This window comes from Leucoraja erinacea, chromosome 19 (genome assembly GCF_028641065.1).
Source record: "Leucoraja erinacea ecotype New England chromosome 19, Leri_hhj_1, whole genome shotgun sequence".
Taxonomy (NCBI): Eukaryota; Metazoa; Chordata; class Chondrichthyes; order Rajiformes; family Rajidae; genus Leucoraja; species Leucoraja erinaceus.
In genome coordinates, this window is record NC_073395.1 from 26,274,850 (window position 1) to 26,298,428 (window position 23,579).

Sequence of the window (23,579 nt, forward strand, 5' to 3'; positions counted from 1 at the left end):
AAGGAGTCCAGTCCTGCTGTACTATCTACCACATCGGGGACTGACGGACTATCTTTGATCGGTCTCTACTGGACTTTATCTGCACTAAACTTAATTCACATCATTCTCTTTATCATTTATCTGCACACAGTGGATGAGTCAATTGTAATAATGTATTCCCTTTTCGCTGACTGGCTAGCACATAACAAAGGTTTTTCACTTCCTACACACATTAAGGATTTACAATTTTACCAAAGCTAATTTTACTTCGGAGTCACGTGAGTGATTACGTGAAGAACCCGCCAGGACGCATGCGTGTCATATCGCTTCACGCATTGCGAAACAACAGGCGGGGTGGAGCGTTCCCCCGCAGCGGTAATTTTGAAACTGAGACCGCAGGTAAGTGAATTACTCTGCGGTCATTTTATGTTTCCCTCGCTGTTTTTTACAGGGGGAAACTGGACAAAAATAGAGTCCACAAGGGCTGCGTCTAAAGCTGGCTGGGGAGGACCGCGGAGTTGCGGACAGCCAGCAGCAGCTGAAGGCACCAGCATCACCATGAGTGGGATCAGCTGTGCCCGACTTGGCACCAGCGCCGGCTAGATCAACACCACGGCCGGGCGGGAAGGCTATACGGAACAGAGCCGTTGACTCTGACAAGTCGGACTGCAAGAAATGCTGTGGGGACCAGCGTTGCTGGGGCCAAATGGAGCGGCTTATGGAGCAGATGCTCCAATGTGACAGACTCCGGGAGATGGAGTTTAGTCACCATGGGTTATACAAAACACCCACAGCAGCACCTTACGTAGGGCTGCACAGTGCATCTCCCTCGACAGAGGGGAGTACTGGGGGTCAATTCTGGGCTGACCCTGAAGAGGGGTTTGCTGAACAAACAACAATTGTGCAGGGGGTGCAGGAAGGAGAAAGAAGGAGCTCGATGAGAGGACCTCCTACACTCAAAGACAGCACGCTTACGCACCCACCAGCAGAGCAAGACAATCAGAAGCTGGTGAAAGCTCAAACGCCGGACATACAGGATAGCGGTCTTTTTTAGGCCATGGCCCAGACCGGTCTTCGTGGAAAATGCGCAAACCCCAAACCCAGACACCGGCGCCTCAACCTCCTCGAAGACTACACAGGAAGGAGTAAACTTTCCACTGGTAACCATGGAGGTAGGTGGGTCTGGTCCCTTACAAATTATAGGAAGTGTGGATAATACACATATCGGTGGAGATTACACTTCTTTTGGGAGGCATGGAGTGCATTAACAACAGACACTTATATCCTAAACAGTATCCAGGGATACACCATTGAATTTGTGCACAAAAATAGCCCCAGTTCAGCATGTACCGAACCGAACGTTCGTACTTTCACGAAAAGAAAAATTGGAAGCACATGCTGAACTGGTGAGACTCCACGCTAAGGGGGTTATTGAAAAAAGATGGTGGTTGTCGCATCATCATAGATTTGACCAAATTGAATACATTTGTGCAGTATATTCATTTCAAAATGGAAACCTTTGTTACTGCCAAACAATTGATTTCCGCAGGCTACTTCATGGCTAGCATCGACCTAAAAGATGCTTACTATTCAGTGCCTATACGGACTGATCACAGACGTTATTTAAAATTCAACTGGATGGGGCAGCTCTGGCAGTATAGAGCTCTACTAAATGGATTAACATCAGCCCCAGGCTGTTTACAAAAATTTTGAAACCAGCCCTAGCGTTTCTTCGGAAACAAAAACATATGATCATGGCCTATCTAGATGACATATTGATTGTGGGCTAAACTTTGGAATTAGCCAAACTAGCTGTATCAGCCACCAAACAATTGTTTGAGAAACTGGGGTTTATCATCCATCCAGTTAAATCTAAACTAACGCCTTCCACCATAATGGATTATTTGGGGTTCACTATTGACTCAGTTCACATGTCGGTGACTTTACCAAAGGACAAGGCTCCAGTCTTAACTGAGGCCTGCAACAACCTCATTGACATCAGTGAACCATCTATCAGATTGGTAGCAAGGGTGATTGGCAAAAAAGTGGCTGCTTTTCCAGTCACACAATTTGGACCTTTGTATTATCAAAATTTACAAAGGGCAAAAATACAAGCACTCAAAATTAATGCTGGTTATTTCGACAGACCAATGAAGCTACCAATCAAAGCAATTATGGAATTAAAATGGTGGAGAGATAACATTCGGCATTGTTCCAGCCCTATCATTATCAGCAACCCCTCAGTGGTGCTACAAACTGATGCCAGTGCATTTGGTTGGGGTGCTACCAATTCCATCTCCAGCAGTGGAGGTAGATGGAATGCACAGGAGGCATCATTACTACAGACACTTGGCATAAACTACCTGGAAATGTTGCGTGCGTTCTATGGCCTAAAGTCATACTGTTCTGGAATATATCACCAGCATGTTAGACTACAGATTGACAATACCACCGTGGTGGCATATATTAACCATATGGGTGGAATCAAATCGACATCATGTGACAATCCGGCTAATACAATTTGGCAATGGTGTATCCAGAGAAATATTTGGATATCAGCTACTTACCTACCAGGTAACCTAGATTCAGTGGCAGACACCAGGTCACGCAAATTCAATGAAAACATCGAATGGATGTTGGATATAAAAGTATTTGCTGATAATGTAGCATGGTATGGAACACCAGGTATCGATCTATTTGCTTCTAGACTCAATCACCAGTTACCAAACTATGTTTCTTGGGACCAGACCCTGGGGCATCAGCGATAGATGCTTTTTCGCTGCAATGGGGGAAATTGTTTTTCTATGCATTCCCTCCTTTCTGCCTCATCAGTCGGGTATTATGCAAAATACAACAAGACTCGGCGCTGGTATTTTGGTAGTGCCCGATTGGCCTACTCAAGCATGGTTCCCTGTGATACTCGACATGGTCTTAGAACCATGTATCACCATCCTGAAATGACCAGATTTGTTGGTTCATCCCGTAACTGGGGATAGCTATCCATGTCATAATACGACAAACTTATTCATTTGTAGAGTCTAAAGAAACCTCTACTGGAACTGGGACTGACGGACCGAACATTGAACATTATCTCAGCGGCTCACAGGAAGTCCACCAAAAAGCAATATCTGGTATACATCAGGAAATGGGAGACATATTGTCACAGAAACAACATCACTTACAGCTCGATGAACATAATGTCTGTTCTGGAATTCCTGGCAGGCCTCCATTATGATGAGGGGCTCAGTTACAGTGCCATTAACTCCGCCAGAAGTGCCCTTTCAGCATATCTATGGCGAGGATCAGAGCGTCATTCTGTTGGGACTCACCCCCTGGTAACCAAACTTATGAGGGGAATTTTTAATATCAATCCCCCAAGAACCAGGTACTCTCAAATACGGGATGTGAGTATTGTCCTAACGTTGCTAAGGAACTGGTCTCCAGCAACAGCTCTGTCCCTGCAAAAACTGACGCATAAAACAGTCATGCTGATGGCTTTGGTCACAGCACAAAGGGTATAGTCTTTACATAAGTTAAGGCTGGACAATATGACTTCTTCAACAAGAAATCTACCTTTTCATATTCACAAATTAGTCAAACAGAACAGACCGGGACCATCAGGCCTCAAAATAGAATTTAGGGCTTACCCTATAGATGATCGTCTCTGTATAATAAGACATGTATTGTTATATATGGAGAACACCAAAAACATCAGAGGCTATGAAATGGCACTACTAATCAGCCACAAGCAACCCCACAAAAAAGTGTTGGTTCAAACTATTTCCAGATGGCTGAAACAAGTTTTAACAACAGCTGGAGTGGATACTAACATATTCAAATCTCATTCCACCAGGGCTGCAGCTACATTGGCAGCTATGGTGTTGGACGTACCGATGGACCAAATCCTGGAGACAGCAGGATGGTCAAGGGAAAAAACGTTCCAACAATTCTACCATAAACCAATGGTTAAACCTGGAACCTTTGCAGAATCAATTTTAAGTTCTGTAATATGATTTCACCCCATGAAATAGGGGCTATAATTTGTTGTTAATAACTTTATCATGGATTTCAATGTCGGATTTATGTTTAAACATGTTAACACAATTCCTCCCTTAGTCAATTAAGGCAGATGTGATGCATCGACTTGTTTCCACGGCATGAAATCACAGAGCTTTGAAATCTTCACGTAGTCACTCACGTGACTCCGAAGTAAAATAGTAAGATTAAACGAGAACTTACCAGTTCGAAGTTTGATCATTATTTTATGAGGAGTAACGTTGAGGGATTACGTGCCCTCCACTCCCACCCTTGATCATAAAGTTCAACTGGTATCCTCTTCTCTAATCTTACTATGTTCAGTCATTACTGTTATCTGTGATTTCACACCGCTGCTTTGAAGAATGACACGCAATCCCTCAACGTTACTCCTCATAAAATAACGATCAAACTTCAAACTGGTAAGTTCTCGTTTAATCTTACTATTAACCTACAAACCTGTACGTCTTTGGAGTGTGGGAGAAAACCAGAACATCTGAGCGATGTTCTTTACGTCTTGTATAACTGCAACATGACCTCCCAACGTCTATATTCAATACAATGACAAATGAAGGGCAATGTGCCAAAATCCTTTTTGGCCACCCTATCTACCTGTGGTGCCACTTTCAGTGAACTATGTACCACCACAACTAGGTCCCTCTGCTCCACAACACTCCCCAGAGCCCTACCATTCACTGTATTGGTCCTGCCCATGTTAGTCTGTCCAAAATCCAACACTTCACATTTCTCTGTATTAAATTCCATCAACCATACCTAAGTACACCTGCCCAACCGATCAAGATCCTGCTGCAATTTTCGACAACCATCTTCACTATCTACAATGCCACCCATTTATGTGTCATCTGCAAACTTTAATTTTGTTTTCTTTTATGTGCAGATAAAATTTTGAACACTCCAGTAGCATTTTAAATGGACTTTGTCGCTGGGTTATTTTGCACGTCTCCCATATGGGAGCTGGTGACTCATTCACATGCTACAATGTAGTGCAACAAAAATCCATGTTCTAGGAAATGATATCTTCCAAGGAAAAGATTCCAAATGTCTTTATCAACTATTGTGAAATGTGGAAATAAATCTTCCCATGAGAATTTAAGAGACATGCTTATGGAATTCATCTAGGATCATAACCTCTGATGAAATGGGAACATCTGCGATCAGATACTTTTACAGTTGTCCACAGTACAAGCATGTTTCCCTAAGTTATTACTGATATGGGCTTTAATGTATATTGGTAATTGCAGTGATATTGTTACTGGCAATACTCCAGGGTCAAAGGATAAATATGCTATTTGGGTGCACAAATAGAATAAATCTGGGGAGTTTTATTTAAATGCTTCCAACTAATAGGGGTGTTTGGAATTTTATAAATATTATGACCTTTATTTGCTATAAATAAAGTTGTGGGAATAATGCTGTTGCTTATTGTGTGCACACGAGTCCCATAACTGAAATATAAATGGGATGACTTGCATCTAGATGTACTTGGATTCAAAGGAAAACATTCCAATATAGTTACACACATGTCAACAATGACAAATCCCACGAGTGTAGTTATAATTACATTTAAGATTAAAACAAATGGTTCACGATGCTTGAAAATGCTTCAACTTCATACTGTAAGTAAAGGATTTCAGTCGTTAGATATGGGCACAGAACTAGGCTTACAGCAAAGGAATGAATGATCCCAGGGATGACTGGGTTAATTCAATTATTCAATGTTACTTTACTGTCAGGTACAGTGAAATACTTTATTTTGCATACAATCTGATAAAATCATACAGCAGATCTCACCTAGACAGTACACAAGAGCCACCATGCTTCTGGTGCCGCCAAAGTAACAAAAGTTCACCGAACTGTCCTATCTTCGGCCTGCCACCGCACATGGCAGAAGTTGGCCCGCCACCTTGTACCCCATTCTTCTCAACGGTGACCCCACCCCACCGGGTCTCCCAATTGTTCTCGGCGGGCCCTAACGGAGTCACTCTCGCCTGCCCTCCTCACTCTCGTCGATCCACCAATGCACCTCACTCTCGATGGTCCACCTCGCGTTGAGGAGTGTTTGAACGCGCAGGGTCTGTATTCTCTGGAGTTTTTCTCCCTGCTAGCAGAGACTGAATCTTTCGCTGGATTAAGGTGAGACAACGTTGAAGCAATTTGATGACTCTGGCCCTGTACTCGCCAGAATTTAGAAAGATGAAGGGAGCTCACATTGAATAATGAGAGATCAAGACAGAGTGGATGTGGAGAGGATGTTTACAGTCTAGCACCAGAGGGCATAGCCTCAGAATAAAAGGACGTACCTTCAAAATGGAGGTGAAAAGGAATTTCTTTAGCCGGAGGTTGGTGAATCTGTGAAATTCATTGCCATAGATTGCCAAGTCGTTGGGTATTTTTGAGGCAAAGATTGACAAGTTCTTGATTAGCAAGGGTATCATGGGGAGAAGGCAGGAAAACGGGGTTAAGGGGGAAAAATAGATCTGCCATGAATGGTAGGGTAGATTGATGGGCTGAATGGCCTAATTCTATTCCGATGTCATATGGTCTTATGGATGATTTTAAAAAAATTGAATGTAATTATTGTATTGGTGCATGGATTATCACATTCAAGCTTTGTTACAATATTCATCTTTATATCTATCTATCTATCTATCTATCTATCTATCTATCTATCTATCTATCTATCTATCTATCTATCTATCTATCTATCTATCTATCTATCATAATCATCATATACTTATTAAAAGTCTGGTCTTGTATATGTGTGTGTGTGTGAGTATATGTGGTTGTCTTTACATCTTCGCAAAAACACTATGCGGTAATGATTACATTTCATATATTCCAAGTGATATTTTTCCCCTCGAGGCCGGAATCACCTTCACTGAACATTTTATGCATTATTTCTCGACATTACTGATTAAATTTAAAAAAAATCAAAATACTTTGAATTTAAAAGGACAGCTTCACTGAAGACCAGCTTAAACTGATGATGTCACAATGGTTCAGTTAGCAGTGATCAGGACTACCACATCTCCAGTGGGGGCAACGGGTAGGGAATAGATGTGTTGGGGGAGCAGACCCAACGGGTCTGCACTTGGTCTAGTACTTATTAAAATTCTGATCTTGTACGTATGTATATGTGTGTGTATATGTGCGTATGTATATGTCATTGTCTTTACATCTTCGTCAAAACACTACGCTGTAACAATTACATTTTTACATATTCTGATTGCAATTTTTCACCTCGTGGAAGAGAACACCTTCACTGAACATTTTATGCTTTATTTCTTGTCATATTCTTAACTTATTACTGATTAAAAGTTAAAAAAAAAATAAAAAGACTGAATTTAAATCAACCAGCTTCAACTGCTGATGTCACAATGGCTCGGCTAGCAGTGATCAGCTTCACCGAAGATTTCATCCTATATTTGAAGTTATTCACGATCAAGGTTTTAAAAATGTCAACTTTCACAAGATTTTTACATATTCTAATTCACATTTTTCCCCTTTAGGCAGAGACCATCTTCACTGAACATTTTATGCTTTATTTCTCGACTTATTACTGATTAAAGTTTTAAAAAATCAAAAGACTTTGAATTTAAAACGACCAGCTTCCACTGATGACTTCACAGTGGCTCGGCTGGCAGTGATCAGCTTCACTGAAGATTTCATCCTATATGAGGACCACGCCTCCCATGGGTAGCTATGGGTAGGGAACGGGTGCATTGGGGGAGCAGACCCAATGGGTCTGCACTTGGTCGAGTATATTATTAAAAATCTCATCTTGTTTGTTTCTATATGTATGTGATCTGGGACCTATACCAAAATGGTACACTGTAGCATTCTAATTTCTGCACCACCTTACTCAACTTTGTCTCGTGGTCCTTCCGATAAAGTTTCATTCAGACTGATGTTATTTCCCTAGTTATTGACATTCAAATGTTTAAAAATCCCCACAATGTAATGAATAATTTGATAGATGCTGGGACAGTTGATCGAAGATTCTGGCAGTTAGCAGCTATGATGTCACAATGGGGTCTCACAGTCCTCCAATCACAATGGGATCTCATTTACATATGCTGTCATGCACATTCCGCCACCCGACAATGACATCACAATGGGATCTCAGCTGCCAATCAACAGTGTTAGGATATGCTCTAGCAAGTGCAATGAGTGGGGTAGGGAAGGAGAAGAAATGTTATTTAAACATTGTGTATAGTGGGGGAGTGCAAAAGGGGAGAGGTGAGGGAGGGTGTGACTGAGGATAGGGAAAAACAGTGGCAGAGGTGAGGGAGGGAGTGGAAGAGAAGGGAGAGAAGAGGGAGGCTGAAGACGAGGGGGAGGGAGTGTATGAGCCAAGCCTACGCAGTTGGGGGCTATGGGTGAGTGGTGGAATATTGTGTTGGGGGAACGGGCTGCGTTGGCGGAATGGATATATCACAATGGAATCTCATTTACATTTCTTGGGGGGAGGTTTTTCATTGTAGGGGGAGGATTAGGAGAGAGGTTTCATTTACTCAAAGAAATTGTGATTTTCCTTGTTAGGGGAAGTGGGCTGGCAGGGAGCTCCCCATTTCATTGTGAGGGGTGGAATAGGGGAGAGGTTTCATTTTCCAGAATTTTCCTTGTGGGAGGGTGGGATGGGGATTTTCTGTGTGGGGGTGGAATAGGGGAGAGGTTTCATTTTGAGAACTTTCCTTGTAGGGGTGTGGGAAGGGGGGTGGGGGCAATTGGGGACTATGGGTGTGTGGTGGACTATTGCATGGGGGAATGGGATATGTTGGAGGAACGGGTGAGTTGTGAAAATGGGTTGCGTTAGAGGAACGGGTGAGTGGTGGATTATTGTGTTGGGGGAATGGGCCCCAACGGGTCCCGCTTGGTCTAGTATACTACTAAAAGCATCATCTTGTTTGGTTCTATATGTTTGTCATCTGGGACCTACACAACGGTACATGGTAGCACTAAAATCTTTGCGCTACTTTACTCACCTTTGCCCTGTGGTCGTTCCTATAAAGTTTAGTTCAGATTGATGTTATATTTCACGTTATTGACTTTAAACGTTTAAAAAAAAAACATTTTGAGAAGAATACCTTGACAGATGCTGGGACAGTTGATTGGTGATTCGGTCAGTTAGCAGAATTGAGGAGTGTTTGGTCTGTCTGTCTGTCTGTCTGTCTGTCTGTCTGTCTGTCTGTCTGTCTGTCTCTGTCTGTCTGTCTGTCTGTCTATCTGTACTCTGTCTGTCTCTGTCTGTCTGTCTGTCTGTCTGTCTGTCTGTCTGTCGCTGTCTGTCTGTCTATCCATATGTTCCCCTAGAACTACGCCAAAACGGTACAGAATAGCGCTAAATTTTTGCACCACCTTAATCACAATTGTCATGTGTTTGTTTTGTGTCAAGTTTCGTTCAGATTGATGTTATATTTCACAAAACCACAATTTGAGAAAAATTTCTTCCCTGTGCTTACAGCTAAGACGTCACAATGGGATTATAGCCCTGCTCGCAACATTGTTGCTATCCAAGTACACCGAGTCCTGCTAGCGTTAGCCGGTGCAAATGCATTTTTCTTAAAGTCACAGTACACAGAATTTAAAAAAAATTAAAATGAGGGAGGGTGAATAAGGCAAAATGAGCAGTCCCTGCGCAGTTGGGGGCTATGGGTGAGTGGTGGAATATTGCGTTAGGGGAACGGGTTGCGTTGGGGACCAGGCGTCCCATGGGGGCTATGGGTGAGTGGTCGAATATTATATTGGGGGAGTGGCTTGCGTTTGGGGAAAGGCTGAGTGGTGGAATATTGTGTTGGGGAACGGGTTGCGTTGGGTGACCAGGCCTTCCGTGGGGGCTATGGATGAGTGGTTGAATATTGTGTTGGGGGACCAGGCGTCCTGTATGACAGGGACCCAATAGGTCCCACTTGGTCTAGTTTTTTTTTTAAGTTGAGAGAGAAGCTTTTTTATTTTCATCTGGGAGCTTCTTTAACAAATATCATTAATAGAGAGGTTTGCTTTATTTGGGACGTCATTAACACTGACACTCAGGAAAACAAAATGAATACCACATTAAGATGGGGAAAGAATGAGTATCCAGCTCTGTAAGAGATTGGAGGTTAACCAAGACCAGGGTGGCACTGACTGAGGGATCTATGAGGGGGGAAAATTAAGCTGATGAAGAGGTAAGCAAAAATAAAAAGAATAGCAAAAAATGAGGTCGGGTGAGAGAGCACAAACCGGGCCAAGAACGAAAAGCAAGGATGTAAGAGTCAGTAGAACAGGGACTCGCGTGGTTATAAAAATTAATTGACAAGCAAAGTCGCAAGAAAGCACACACAATGATCGGCAGTATTTCCTCTTTCTCTGTTCTTTATGTTGGAGCTTGGTAGAAAAGTCAGCAAATAAATCAGCAGATATTTGTTTCTTAGTTTTAGTTTTAGAGATTCAGCAGGGATGCAGGCCTTTCGGCCCACTGACCAGCGATCATCCCATACACTAGCAATATCCCACACGCTAGGGACAATTTACAAACCTGCACGTCTTTGGGATGTGGGTGGAAATTGGAGAGAGAGAACGTACAAACTCCGTACACACAGTACCCATAGGCAGGATTCAACCTGGGTCTCTAGTGAAGTAACTCTGCCACTGTGCCACCCAAATATTAGAAGTCCTAAACACACAAACAGAGAATCTGGAAAACCTCCGCCAGTCAATCAACATTTTTTCAGAGAGAAACAGTGCCATTAGAACCGGAAAAACTGAGAGAACAAAGATGGTTTAAATTGCAGAGACAGGGAGTGGTAGAAGTCTACAGGAATGCCTATGAGGGCTTGCAGACCAAAGCTGACAAGGTAGTACTTGCTCTTAAAAAAACAGTAGCTAGAAACAAGAGAAAGTAAAGAAAGAAACTGAAACAGGTGTGGCTCGTTGTCACCTTCCCTTCAGCTAATAATGAACCATTCTAAATTTCCTTGAGCATCATATGCTTTGATCTGTAATTTTCATACCTCACCCTTCCATATCTCTAGTTTCCCTTCCCACTGACTCTCAGTCTGAAGAAGGGTCTTGACCTGAAACGTCACCCATTCCTTCTCTCCAGAGAAGCTGCCTGTCCCGTTGAGTTACTCTAGCATTTTGGGTCTATCTTAGGTACAGCCATATCCTTGGAGAGAAAAATGATGGTTATCTGAAATTGTCAAATTCACCGTTGTCCCACAATGTGCATAGAACATGTCATGACAGAAGATGCAGTGACAATCCTTGACCTTAGACTGGACTAGTGTACGTGTGATCATTGGTCAACGTGGAGTCTGTGGGCCAAAGAGCCTGTTTCCACTCTGCATCTCTAAACTAAAATCGTGAACTAATTTGATATCATTTTCAAAGACCTGGTACAAGCCCGTTGGGCCACATGACATCTTTGTAAGCTTTATAACTATCCAGCCTTGCTACTCTGTGATTCTGAGAGCAGTATCTCAAGGGAGGCCCCTGGCATTGTCACTACCTCTTCGGCTGGCAATAGTCCTAATTGTGGCAGGTGGCAGTATCCTTGACAATGGAGAAACCTTGACTTGATTCTGCTATACACATCCAACCCTAGCTTTCAATCATCCTGGCAGTTTACTGCAAGGTTATTGCCAGAATTGTACAGGAAGAGATGTGTATTTTAGATCTTACCCCTTTCTGGGTAATATAAGGAGTTAAATGCATATAGTTGGATGGGAATTGTTTTGGAATTGATCATTTGATAACTTTTACTTATTTACATCTCTTTTATATTGTATTCGTCTGCTTTCTCTCTCCCTATTCCCCACCCCTGACATTGCTGTCTTTTTAAAAATAAGTTATTTTATGATTTAAATAATAAATTACAACATAGCATTCAATAATAAAATGATACCCATCCTTCAAGTGCAGCTGCTAAAAGATAGAGACAAGCCCAAAATCTAAGGTTGCTGGAAATCTGAAAGATAAAGAGAAAATGTTTTATTCTCTTTTTTTTAATGAAATAAACCAGCCAATTGTTTGTTGGCAGAGCCTTACTCTTTTGACTTTGGCTCTTATGTTTGCCAATGTAACCATGCTTCATGGAGATTAATTGCCATTAACATGATTTGAAATATCTGAATAGTGCTACAAAAATCCAAATTATTTACTGCTGTTGATCACTAAATTGAATTGAGTCCAAAAACACCATCAATCTATAAGTACAGGATATGCTCTCTCCTACTACTAATAGATACTCATTCAAAAGAGCTCTCAGGTGCGGAATCAGCAAAGTATTAAGCACATTGTTCCCCAACAATTATGAACTCCAACAGTAATAACTAACAATCCAAGTAAAAACCTCAAATGATACTACAGGCTAAAGCAAATCTAATTGTCTGATTAATTCTTTATTTTTGGATTAAGTGCTTCTCGGCAATTTTTAGTAGATGGGTGATATTTTATTTCTTACTGAGTGTACAATGCTCTGTTAAATTGAATTACATGTTTACAATGGAACAAAAAAACAACTTGTATGCATGAAAAGCGTTCAATGTATTTCTTATAAATCAGGTCCATTTGGTAACATGGTATGTTTAAAGGCAATATATAGATTTGGCAATGGCATGTTTTGAAATAGACATTTGTCTTCACGGGAAGTTGATGCGTATGCTTGACTTGGTATCAAATTACTGTATCAAATGCAAGTCATAGCAAACCAGTTTGCGCCTTTATTGGGTGTGCATTCAACGCGTCTTAATTTTTAATCTTTGAATCCTTGCCCAATTTCTCAAAAGATAGGAAATACATAAATAAATAATTGAAAAAATGAACATTAACATTCCTTAAATACCATTCTGAAAAGATCAGATATTTTGCAACACATTCAATGAATATTATCATTATTGTGGCATTCTGCATCTAAGATAGCATCGACACAATATGTGGAAATGGAGCGTGATGAATTGTCTTTCGGAAGTCCGAGTTTCACATCCTGCAGCTGGCTCAGCTTTTTTTCAATCATAACATCTGGATTAATTTCACCTGATAATTGTTTTTTTTCCAAAGGGAAAAGCCATCCTGTTGTTTTAGTTATTGTTTTGCGTGTTTGCTGCTTTTATTTATTTTATAGGCCGACAGATAGCACAATGGGCTAAGAGTTCGGCTGGCGACCGGAAGGTAGCCGGTTCAAATCCCGCTTGGAGTGCATACTGTCGTTGTGTCCTTGGGCAAGACACTTCACCCACCTTTGCCTGTAATGGAATGTTACGGCGGCAGGCGCGGGCACACCGGACTTAAGGGAAAAAAGATTTCGTTGCACTGGGCAATAAAACATTTTTTTTTTTTTTTTTCAACGTGGATTTTGCATCCACTGGGTGTGTGGGATGCACTGCAATTTTTCAATGGTCCCAGAGTACTTCATGTCCCAGAGTTATAGAGTTAAAGAGCATAGAAACAAGATCTGTGGCCTGCCTTGTCCCAACCAACTATTGAACCTATCCATACTGCTCACATTTACCTGCACTGGGCCCAGAGCTTCATTGTCATAAAGTCTTACAACGTGGAAACAGACCCTTTGGAGCAACTTCCCAAAGCCAACAAACATGTCCCATCTACACTAATCCCACCTGCCTGCCTTTGGCCCATATGCCACCAAACCTGTCCTATCCATGTACCTGTCTAATTGTTTCTTAAGCGTTGCAATAGTCTTTGCCTCAACTACCTCCTCTGGCAGCTCATTCCGTACACTCACCACCCTTTGTGTGAAAAAGTTACCCCTCAGATTCCTATTAAATCTTTCCCCCTTCACCTTAAACCTGTGTCCTCTGGTTCGCGTTTCCCCTACTCTGGGCATGGGATTCTGTGCGTCTACCCGATCTATTTCCTTCATGATTTTATACACCTCAAGAAGATCACCCCTCATCTTCCTGCGCTCCAAGGAATAGAGCCTAGCCTGCTCAACCTCTCCCAGTAACTCAGGCCCTCAACTCCGAGCAACATTCTTGTAAATCTTCTTTGCACCCTTTCAACTTTGCCACTTATTTCCTATAACATGGTACCCAGAACTAAACACAATAATGCAGCATCATCAACGTCTTATAAAACTGCAACATGACCTTCCAACTTCTATACTCAATACTCTGACTGATGAAGGCCATTCATTGTCCCTAGAATGTATGGAGTAACATAGAAACATAGAAACATAGAAAATAGATGCAGGAGGAGGCCATTCGGCCCTTCGAGCCAGCACCGCCATTCATTGCGATCATGGCTGATCGTCCCCAATCAATAACCCGTGCCTGCCTTCTCCCCATATCCCTTGATTCCACTAGCCCCTAGAGCTCTATCTAACTCTCTCTTAAATCCATCCAGTGATTTGGCCTCCACTGCTCTCTGTGGCAGGGAATTCCACAGTGAATGGGAAAGTGAGATAACGTAGAACTAGTATGAACAGGTGATTAATGGTCGGCATGGAATCTGTGGGCCAAATGTCCTGTCTCTCTAAACTAAACTAAACTCATTGTGTAAATGCTTCTTAAGTATTCTGAAAGTTTTTATCATTGCCTGGAACTTCTATCAAGATTATTAATATAATTGATAACATAGTTACACATTCCTACATTTAACTTTATTATCAGTTATATTAATAGTATGGCTATATAGCACAGAATCATATAGCACAGAAACAAACCCCCTTGGCCTAACTTGTCCACGCCGACCAAGATACCCCATCTATAATAGTCTCACCTGCCTGCATTTGGCACACATCCCTCTCAACCTTTCCCATCCATGTACCTGTCTATGCCTGTTATGTACGTAAGATCAGGGTTTAAAAAGCTTTGATGTGCTCCCAATCCACCCACGGTAATTAATAGCTTGTTAATTAACAGTAGTACTAATTAACGTTAGTAGTGTTCATTTTGTCAATCACTACCAATATGTACAAGTTTTAGGGGAAATATTTTAGAGTTTGTAGCTGCAGAACCCTTGTGAGCTGCTGGCGTGTTAGCAAGCTTATTATTACCAGATCATCAAATTCTATGCAACTTTGGTTTTCAATTCTTCCACAGACTCCATATGCAGTCTTCTGTATTTTTCCACGAGATCAGAGCTGCACAACAATCTATCTATTGTTTCTCAAAGGGAGCTTGCATCTGTAATAAAAGTATCCATGACTGCATGCACTATTCATTGGGAAGTGGCCTTGTCATAATCATGTGCCTTTTTTTCCAGTAACAAGAGAGTGAGGGCGGCATTCTGTAAGCCAGTGATATTGGATACAACTGTTCAAAATCACCTCTGCCAATAAGTTATTTTCCATCCTTTCACCCAGTTTTACCAGCCACTGGTAGCGCTCAATAAGATCAGCAACTCTGTTGGTATCATGCCAAAGGGCTTTGCTCTCATCCAAACAGTAGCAGTCAGTTTGATAGGAAGGGTGCCACTGACATCAATCCTGCCCTTGCCCAACATACTCTAGATAATGTTAAGAATTACGCCTGTTTGCTTTTATTTATCCATGACTCTGGTTGCCTTTAACAGTGTTGCCATTAGGAATTGTATTTTCCATAACTGAAATGGATCCTTGAAGAAAATCCAATTAGTTTAGTTTATTAGTTTAGAGATACAGCGCGGAAACAGGCCTTTTGGCCACTGATCGCAGCACACTAACACTATCCTATGCACACACTAGGGACTATTTACTGTACAACTTTATCACGCCAATTAACATACAAACCTGTTCTTCTTTGGAGTGTGGGAGGAAACTGGAGATACCGGAGAAAATGCACGCAGGTCACGGGGAGAACGTACAAACACCACACAGACAGCACCCGTAGCCCAAATATCTGGTGCTATAAGGCAGCAACTCTACCGCTGTGCCACCATGAAAGGGTGCAGAGGAGTTTACCAGAATGATGTCTGGATTAAGAGGGTGCAGAGGAGTTTACCAGAATGATGTTTGGATTAGCTACAGGAAAGGTTTGAACAGACTTGGATTGTTTTCTCTGGAACACAGGAAATTGGAGAAAGACCTGATAGAAGTATATAAAATTATGACAGGCATAGATAGGATAGACAGTCAGAACCTATTTTCCAGGATGGAAATATCAAATTCTAGAGGGCATAGCTTCAAGGTGAGAGGGGCAAAGTTTAAAGGAGAAGTGCAGGGCAGGTTTTTTCCACTGAGGGTGGTGAGTGCTTGGAACATACTGCCATGTGGTGGTGATTGAGGCAGATACAATAGAGCATTTAATAGATTTTTGGATAGGCATATGGATATGCAGGGGATGGAGGGATATGGATTATGTGCAGGCAAATGAGAGTTGGTCTTGGCATCATGTTTGGCACAGACATGGTGGGCTGAAGGGCCTGTTCCTGTGCTGTACTGTTCTATGGTGATTTATAAATCCTGTTCAATAACCAATATATGTATATTCTTTAATGAAGCTCAGCTAAATTTGCGGAAACTTGAATACTAACGTTTAGATATTCATTCAAAGTCAGTAGCTCCTGATTTCCTAGGCATTGATAGCAGAGTTGTATTCTAAATCTCAATTCCACATCTGTATTTCAAAGACAGTTTTACTGTACATAGTGTTTAATGCAACCACCCATGAAAATATCTCTGTACAAACATCATATAGTGACTATTTCGACAGTAGACAAAGTTTATTTAGCTGTCAATGCAGAAACTATCAGAAACTAACCATAGCTGGCTCTATCTGGTAATAGCCAGTGAGGGAGGCTATCGAGGGATATAGTGAAACACAGAGAATGTGGGCAGATGGAGTATAATCCAAGCAAGTATGAGGTGTCATACTTTGGGAAGTTGAATTAAAGGAAAAGCGTACTGTGTGCATTCGGATCACCCCATTGCAGGAAGAATGTGAAGGCTTTGGAAAGGGAGCAGAAGAGGTTTACCAGAATACTGCCTGGATTAGAAGTTATTAAAAATAGGAAGAGTGTGGACAAAGTTGATTGTTTCCTCTGAAGTGTTGAAGGTTGAGGGGAGACCTGAATGAAGTTTGTAAAATTATGAGTGGCATATATAGGGTAACAGTCAGACTATTTTTCCCAGGGTGGAAATGTCAAAGACTAGAGGACTTAGCTTTAAGGTCAAAGGGAGAAAGCTTAAAGGAGATATCCTTGGCAAGTTTTTTACACATAGAGTGGTGGGTATCTTTAATGTGCAGCCAGGAGTTTTGGTTAAAGAAGACAGAATAGTTGTAGCCAAGAGGTTTTTCGATAGGTACATGCATATGCAGGTATCGGAGAGATATTTATCAAATACAGGCAGAGAGAAATGGTTTAACTTGGCATCATGTTTGGCACAGACATTATAGACCAAAGGGCCTGTTACTCAACTGTACTATATATTATATGCTTATCTAAAATAAATATCACCTTTAACTCCATGCTAAAGGTGTCCAATTGTTTCTCCCCTGATATGGGTGGTACAGTGGTGCAGTAGCAGAATTGCTGCCTCACAGCCCCAGAGACCCAGGTTCAATCCTGACTACGGGTGCAATCTGTATGGAGTTTGTACGTTCTCCCTGTGATAGTGGGGGGTTTCTCGGGTGTACTGGTTTCTTCCCACATTCCAAGCGCGTGCAGTTTCATTGGCTTCCGCAAATTGTCCATGGTGTCTAGGACAGAACTAGTGTGATCATCGGTCGGTGCGGACTTGGTGGGCCGAAGGGCCTGTTTCCATGTTGTGTCTCTAAACTAAACTTTACTAATGTTATGAAGTGCAAAATTATTGGGGAAAAAAGAGTTGACCTTGGCATCATATTCATCACGGACATTGTTGCTGTACTATGTTCTATTAAAGGATAATTTGCATTTATATAGAGTTTTTTAATCCCTTTAAAGTGTCCCAAAATGCTTTGTTGCCAAGGGATTCCAATGAAGCATACTCACTGTAACCAGCCTGCATTAAACACACACAAGTACATACTGCAATTTCATAACCAAATCATTTGTTTTGTGATATTGATTGATGGTAAATATTGAGCAAGATACTGGAGATTGACACTCTTGTTCTTTGGAATACTGCCAAGTAATATTCTACATTAGTACTTCTGCGACAGCCCACATTTTTGACACCCAGGTCTCAGGAGCACACGCCTCTGCGATCTTCTGACTCAAAGGTGAGGGTGTTGGTAAGTAAGCTGCAGCTGACACAATTTAACCAGATCTAACATTAAGCTACTTGTGCAATGTTAAATTGAATGTGCTTACACACAATTCACTAAGAGTACTGATGAAAATGTCAAGATGAAGGAGTGGTGCAGTTGCTCAATATTCTACCATTGATGAACGGACACCTATGTCAAGAAAGTGTTTCTTGTCTACCTAAATGTTTCTTGGCCCCTTTTGGGCAGCACGGTGCTGCTGCAGTAGAGCTGCTGCCTCACAGCGCTATGGACCCAGTTTCGGTCCTGACCTCGGGTGCTGTTCGTGCGGAGTTTGCACGTTCTCGCATTCACCCTGTGACCGGGTGGGTTTTGTCCGGGTGCTTCAATTTCCTTCCACTTCCGAAAGACGTGCGGATTTGTATGTTAATTGGAAAGTGGGCCTCACCAATGTGGTTTGTTTTGTGATTCAGCGCGGAAATGGGCCGCCTTAAATATAGCTTAAATATAGTTTTGTGATCCAGCGTGGAAATGGGCCGTACGGCCCACTGATTCAACGCTGACCATCGACCACCCTTCCACACTACCTCTCTGTTATCTCACTTTCTCATCCACTCCTTACACACTGCGGGCAATTTACAGAGGCCACATCCCAAAGACGTGTGGGTTGTGTGTTAATTGGCCTTTGTAGATTGCTGTTAGTGTATAAAGAGTGGATGAGTAACCAGGATAACATAGAACTAGTGTAAACAGATGATCAATGTTCGGCAAGGACAATGTTAGGCCTGTTTCTAATATGTATCTCAAAAAACTTTAAAAAAATGTGCCTGGATGTTATCAGGAAGAACATATTACGACACATAAAATTAGCACCGCATATATTTGCAGAGACATCTATTAAATGCCTCTGCAAACATATATTTGTAGCCTGAGACCAAATCTTTGGTTTGCTCCCATTCAGGATTGATCATTGCTGTTCGGAGAATGAGCTGTCTGAACTCACACAAAATCTATATAATTAAAAGTCTCATCTTGACCACTTCCTGTCTGCGCTGTATATTGGTTTTAGAAAAAAACGCTACCCTGTATCGCTGAGATTTTTGGTCATTTTACTCACAGTCCTTCTCCACTGAGCCAGTCCTGAGGATTTTTCCCATCAATGAAAAATAAAAAAGTTATTTGTTAAATGAGTGTTTAAAAAATCTTGAGATCAGCTGATTGCTCCTCTCGCCTGTCAATCACCGCGATGAAGGTAACGCCCCTTCTGGGGGGACAGGACTATAAAACCCCGGATGCCTGGACGTGAGTCAGTCACTCTGCAAGATCACGAGGGAGAGGCCCGACTGTCATTCTAAGCTGTAAATCAACTGAACTGTGAGTCTGCAATGTACTTGCAATAAATGATTTGTTAGCCCTTAATGACAGTGCCATGAGTGTTTGGCCTGCTGCCCTCCCTGTGCTTGAAAGTGCAATGCTTAATTGGAAATGAAATTCAATGAAATAACAATGCCAGCATTGAGTCGTAAGTCCTGCTGCCGTGCCTGTGCTTGAAAGTGAAATGCTTAATTGGAAATGAAATGAAATGAAATGACAATGCCATGAGTTGTTTGGCCTGCTGCCCTGCCTGTGCTTGAAACTGCAATGCTTTATTAGGTCCGACCGTGTTTGGAAGGAATAAATGCTTTATTAGGTCCGACTGTGTTTAGCCCAAAAGTCCCACTCATTTCGTGACTTCCGCTTAGTGAACAGGTCGCGCTGATTGCATCATTTCCGGTGAGTGCAGAGGTCACGCTGATTGCGGAAGTGCTGCTGAAGTGTGTGTGTGTGTGTGTGTGTGTGTGTGTGTGTGTGTGTGTGTGTGTGTGTGTGTGTGTGTGTGTGTGTGTGTGTGTGTGTGTGTGTGTGTGTGTGTGTGTGTGTGTGTGTGTGTGTGTGTGTGTGTGTGAATATTGGAATTGGTGGAGGTGGAATATTGCGTTGGGGGACCAGCCCTCCCATGTGAAGCTGGGACCCAACGGGTCCCACTTAGTCTACTTCTTATTAAATTTACCGGGTGTCTGAGAAAAACAGCGATTAAACTGTTTAAAGGGCAGCAGATTACCATGCCTAGAGGCATGGGGAGGAGGAATGTAAATGTGGACTCACCAATGTTCCCTTTGATGTGGAATATGGAGTTCCTGGGGAAGAAGGCATGTCATATGATGAGCTGAAATCACCAACTAGTATAGTGCTGTTCAAGCTGCATGAAACAAGGTCACCAACCAAATTAATGCAGTCACTCTAATAGTTACATGTGAAAATGAACGAGGAGGAAACCTACAGATACCCGGAAGAATCTAGAAGAGTATGCACATAGATCTGTGGAACGCATCCATCAAAAAACATTCCAAGGTTATCATTGAGAGTAGCATCTAGAGATATATTACAAGAATGCACATGAGAATTGCAATCTCCATTGGCATGGTTATGGTTATGGATTCTGTCAAACTCAACAGTGAGAGTACCAGAGATTCTGTTGACTAAGCCACAAAGTGCTAGAATAACTCAACTGCTCAGGCAGCACCTCTGGTGAACATGTCTGGGTGACGTTTCGGGTCGGGATCCTTCTTTAGACTGATTGTGGTTGTGGGGAAAGAAAGCTGCAAAGTCGGAGGAGCAGGACAAAGCCTGGCAGTTATAGGTGGGTACAGGTGAGGGTGGAGGGGGCATTGATGGGCAGATGTTTGGGCATAGACCAGAGATGAAAAGACAAAAAGTGTGAGATAAGGACAGAGGAAGTGCGAATTGTGAAGCTGGAGGAAGTAATATAGCTGGAGGTGGAGGAGGAGGGAAAGGAATGACTGTGCATCCAAGTGTGGCATATGAAAGAGATGGGGAGAGAAGAGTGGGCGGGGGTAGTTTTGCTGTTAGTTCTCTAAAATTGGAGAATTCAATGTTCATACTTTAGGTTGTAAGTCACTATCTGCTTATTAAAAAATAACCCTCACCTGTATCTAACTATGACTCACCATGCTTTGTCCTGCCCCTCCTCCTTTCCAGCTTTCTTCTCTCCCCCTCCACTCCCCCCATAAAATCAGTCTGAAAATAGGTCTCAACCCAAAACGTCACCTATCCATGTTCTCCATAGATGTTACCTGACAACGCTGATCCACTCCAGCACTTTGTGTCTTTTTTTTGCAAACCAATACCTGCAGTTCTTGTTCACCTCTTTGCAGGCCGGTTAAGTATAAAATTATAAACATCAATTTTTGCAATTAGTTACTGTTTGGAATATATAATTCTAACATCTTTAATAAATAGATCTTTTCATTCATCTGATAGTTTGATTGTATTTTCCAAATATCATTACTGATGTTTAAAATTAAATGGTTATGCATTGCCAAGGCTAATAACGTCTGATGCCATAACACAAGGGCCTGCCTTGTTCCCCTATATGATATTAAATTATTAAGAAAGATTGGGATATTATTAATTGATGACACTTATCTCTTCTGTTGTCCTTCAACTTTTTTTACTTTGAATCTGTTTCCTGAAACTTTCATATTTCTTCTTCTTATCCTTTTTACAGCAGTAAAACATAGAGTGTCAGTGCCAAAAAGTTGCTTTCTCTATTAATCTTCCAGGTTTGTTTTAAAAGCACACATGTATTAAATGTGCTTGCATAAACAGAAGCAATCAGATAAGCTGAAGAATGCAAGCAGAGATAGTGCAGGTGCTATCTCATAGTTCCAGTTACCAAGATTCGATTCTAACCTCCGCTGCCCGCTGTTTGGGATATCCACCCTGAGTCCACATATGTTTTAATTCTATCAAATATTGATGGACTTTCCAGATACCACCTCTGCTAAATCCTTCAATATATCTGGGATTCCTTTTTCTTGGAATCTTCAGCCAGTTGCATTGTGTTCAAGTACTTTATTAGCTGATTCTGACATTTGAATGAATTGTGATGGTAATGGGTAGAATGCAAAGTGCTAGATTAACTCAGCGGGTCAGGCGGCATCTCTGAAGGACATGAATAGGCGTTTTTTCGGGACAGGACCCTTCCTCTGACCTGAGGAGGGGTCCTGACCTGCAAAGTCACCTATCTATGTCCTTCAGAGATGCAGCCTGACCTACTGAGTTACTCCAGCACATTGTGTTTCATGCAAGATTCCAGCATATGCAGTTCATTGTGTCAACATAATTGTAACGGTGACAACCAAGCAGTACTTTGCTTTTGCGGCTTCTATAACTTCAAGGAGAGTTTTCTATTGAACATCACTTGGATACAACTAGAATTGACAGTAGCCAACTACAGTAGCAGGAAATCAACTGCTAGAAGTTCCAGGTCCATTTCTCTCCTGTCATAGAATTTCTTTTTTTTTGGAAGAGCTGAATTGGGGTTGGGCCTCAGGTAGTGAGATAGTTTCTTCCTTTCATCTCGGTATTTGCAGTTTGAGCTCTACCCTCGTCAATAACAATCTTGTCGAAAGTTGTGAGTTTGTGCACAATTTGATAGCGTTTTTTGAAGAGGTCCCTGAGAAGATGGACAGTGGACTAGTACGGGTGTCAGAGGTTATGGGGAGAAGGCAGGAGAATGGGGTTAGGAGGGAGAGATAGTTCAGCCATGATTGAATGGTGGAGTAGACTTGATGGACTGAATGGCCTTATTCTACTCATATCAGTTGTTATCTTATGATCTTATGATAGGGTATATATGGACCGTCAAAAGTCCTTAGACCAGGTCCCAGGTTTTAGGTTATTCCAAAAGGTTAGCACGGGCTCCAAGGTGAGCTAGCCAACTGGATTCAATATTGGCTTTGTGGAAGGACCCAGAGAGCAACAGTGGAAGATTATTTTTCTGATTTGAGGCCTGTGACCAGTGAAGTGCCGCAGTGATCTATAATGGGTCCAAGGTACACAAAAAAGCTGGAGAAACTCAGCGGGTGCAGCAGCATCTATGGAGCGAAAGAAATAGGCAACATTTTGGGCCGAAACCCTTCTTCAGACTGATCGGAGGTGGGGGGGGTGGGGACAAGAAAGGAAAAAGGAGGAGGAGCCCGAAAGGCTGGGGGATGGGAGGAGTCAGCAGGGGGGACTGAGGAAGGGGAGGAGACAGCAAGGACTAACAAAATTGGGAGAATTCAATGTTCATGCCCCCAGGATGCAGACTCCCCAAGCAGAATATGAGGTGCTGTTCCTCCAATTTCCGGTGTTGCTCGCTGTGGCCATGGAGGAGACCCAGGACAGAGAGGTCGGAGATGGAGTGGGAGGGGGAGTTGAAGTGCTGAGCCACCGGGAGGTCAGCTTGGTTATTGCGGACCAAGCGGAGGTGTTCGGCGAAACGATCGCCCAACCTCCGCTTGGTCTCACCGATATAGATCTGCTGACATCTAGAGCAGCGGATGCAATAGATGAGGTTGGAGGAGATGCAGGGAACCTCTGTCGCACCTG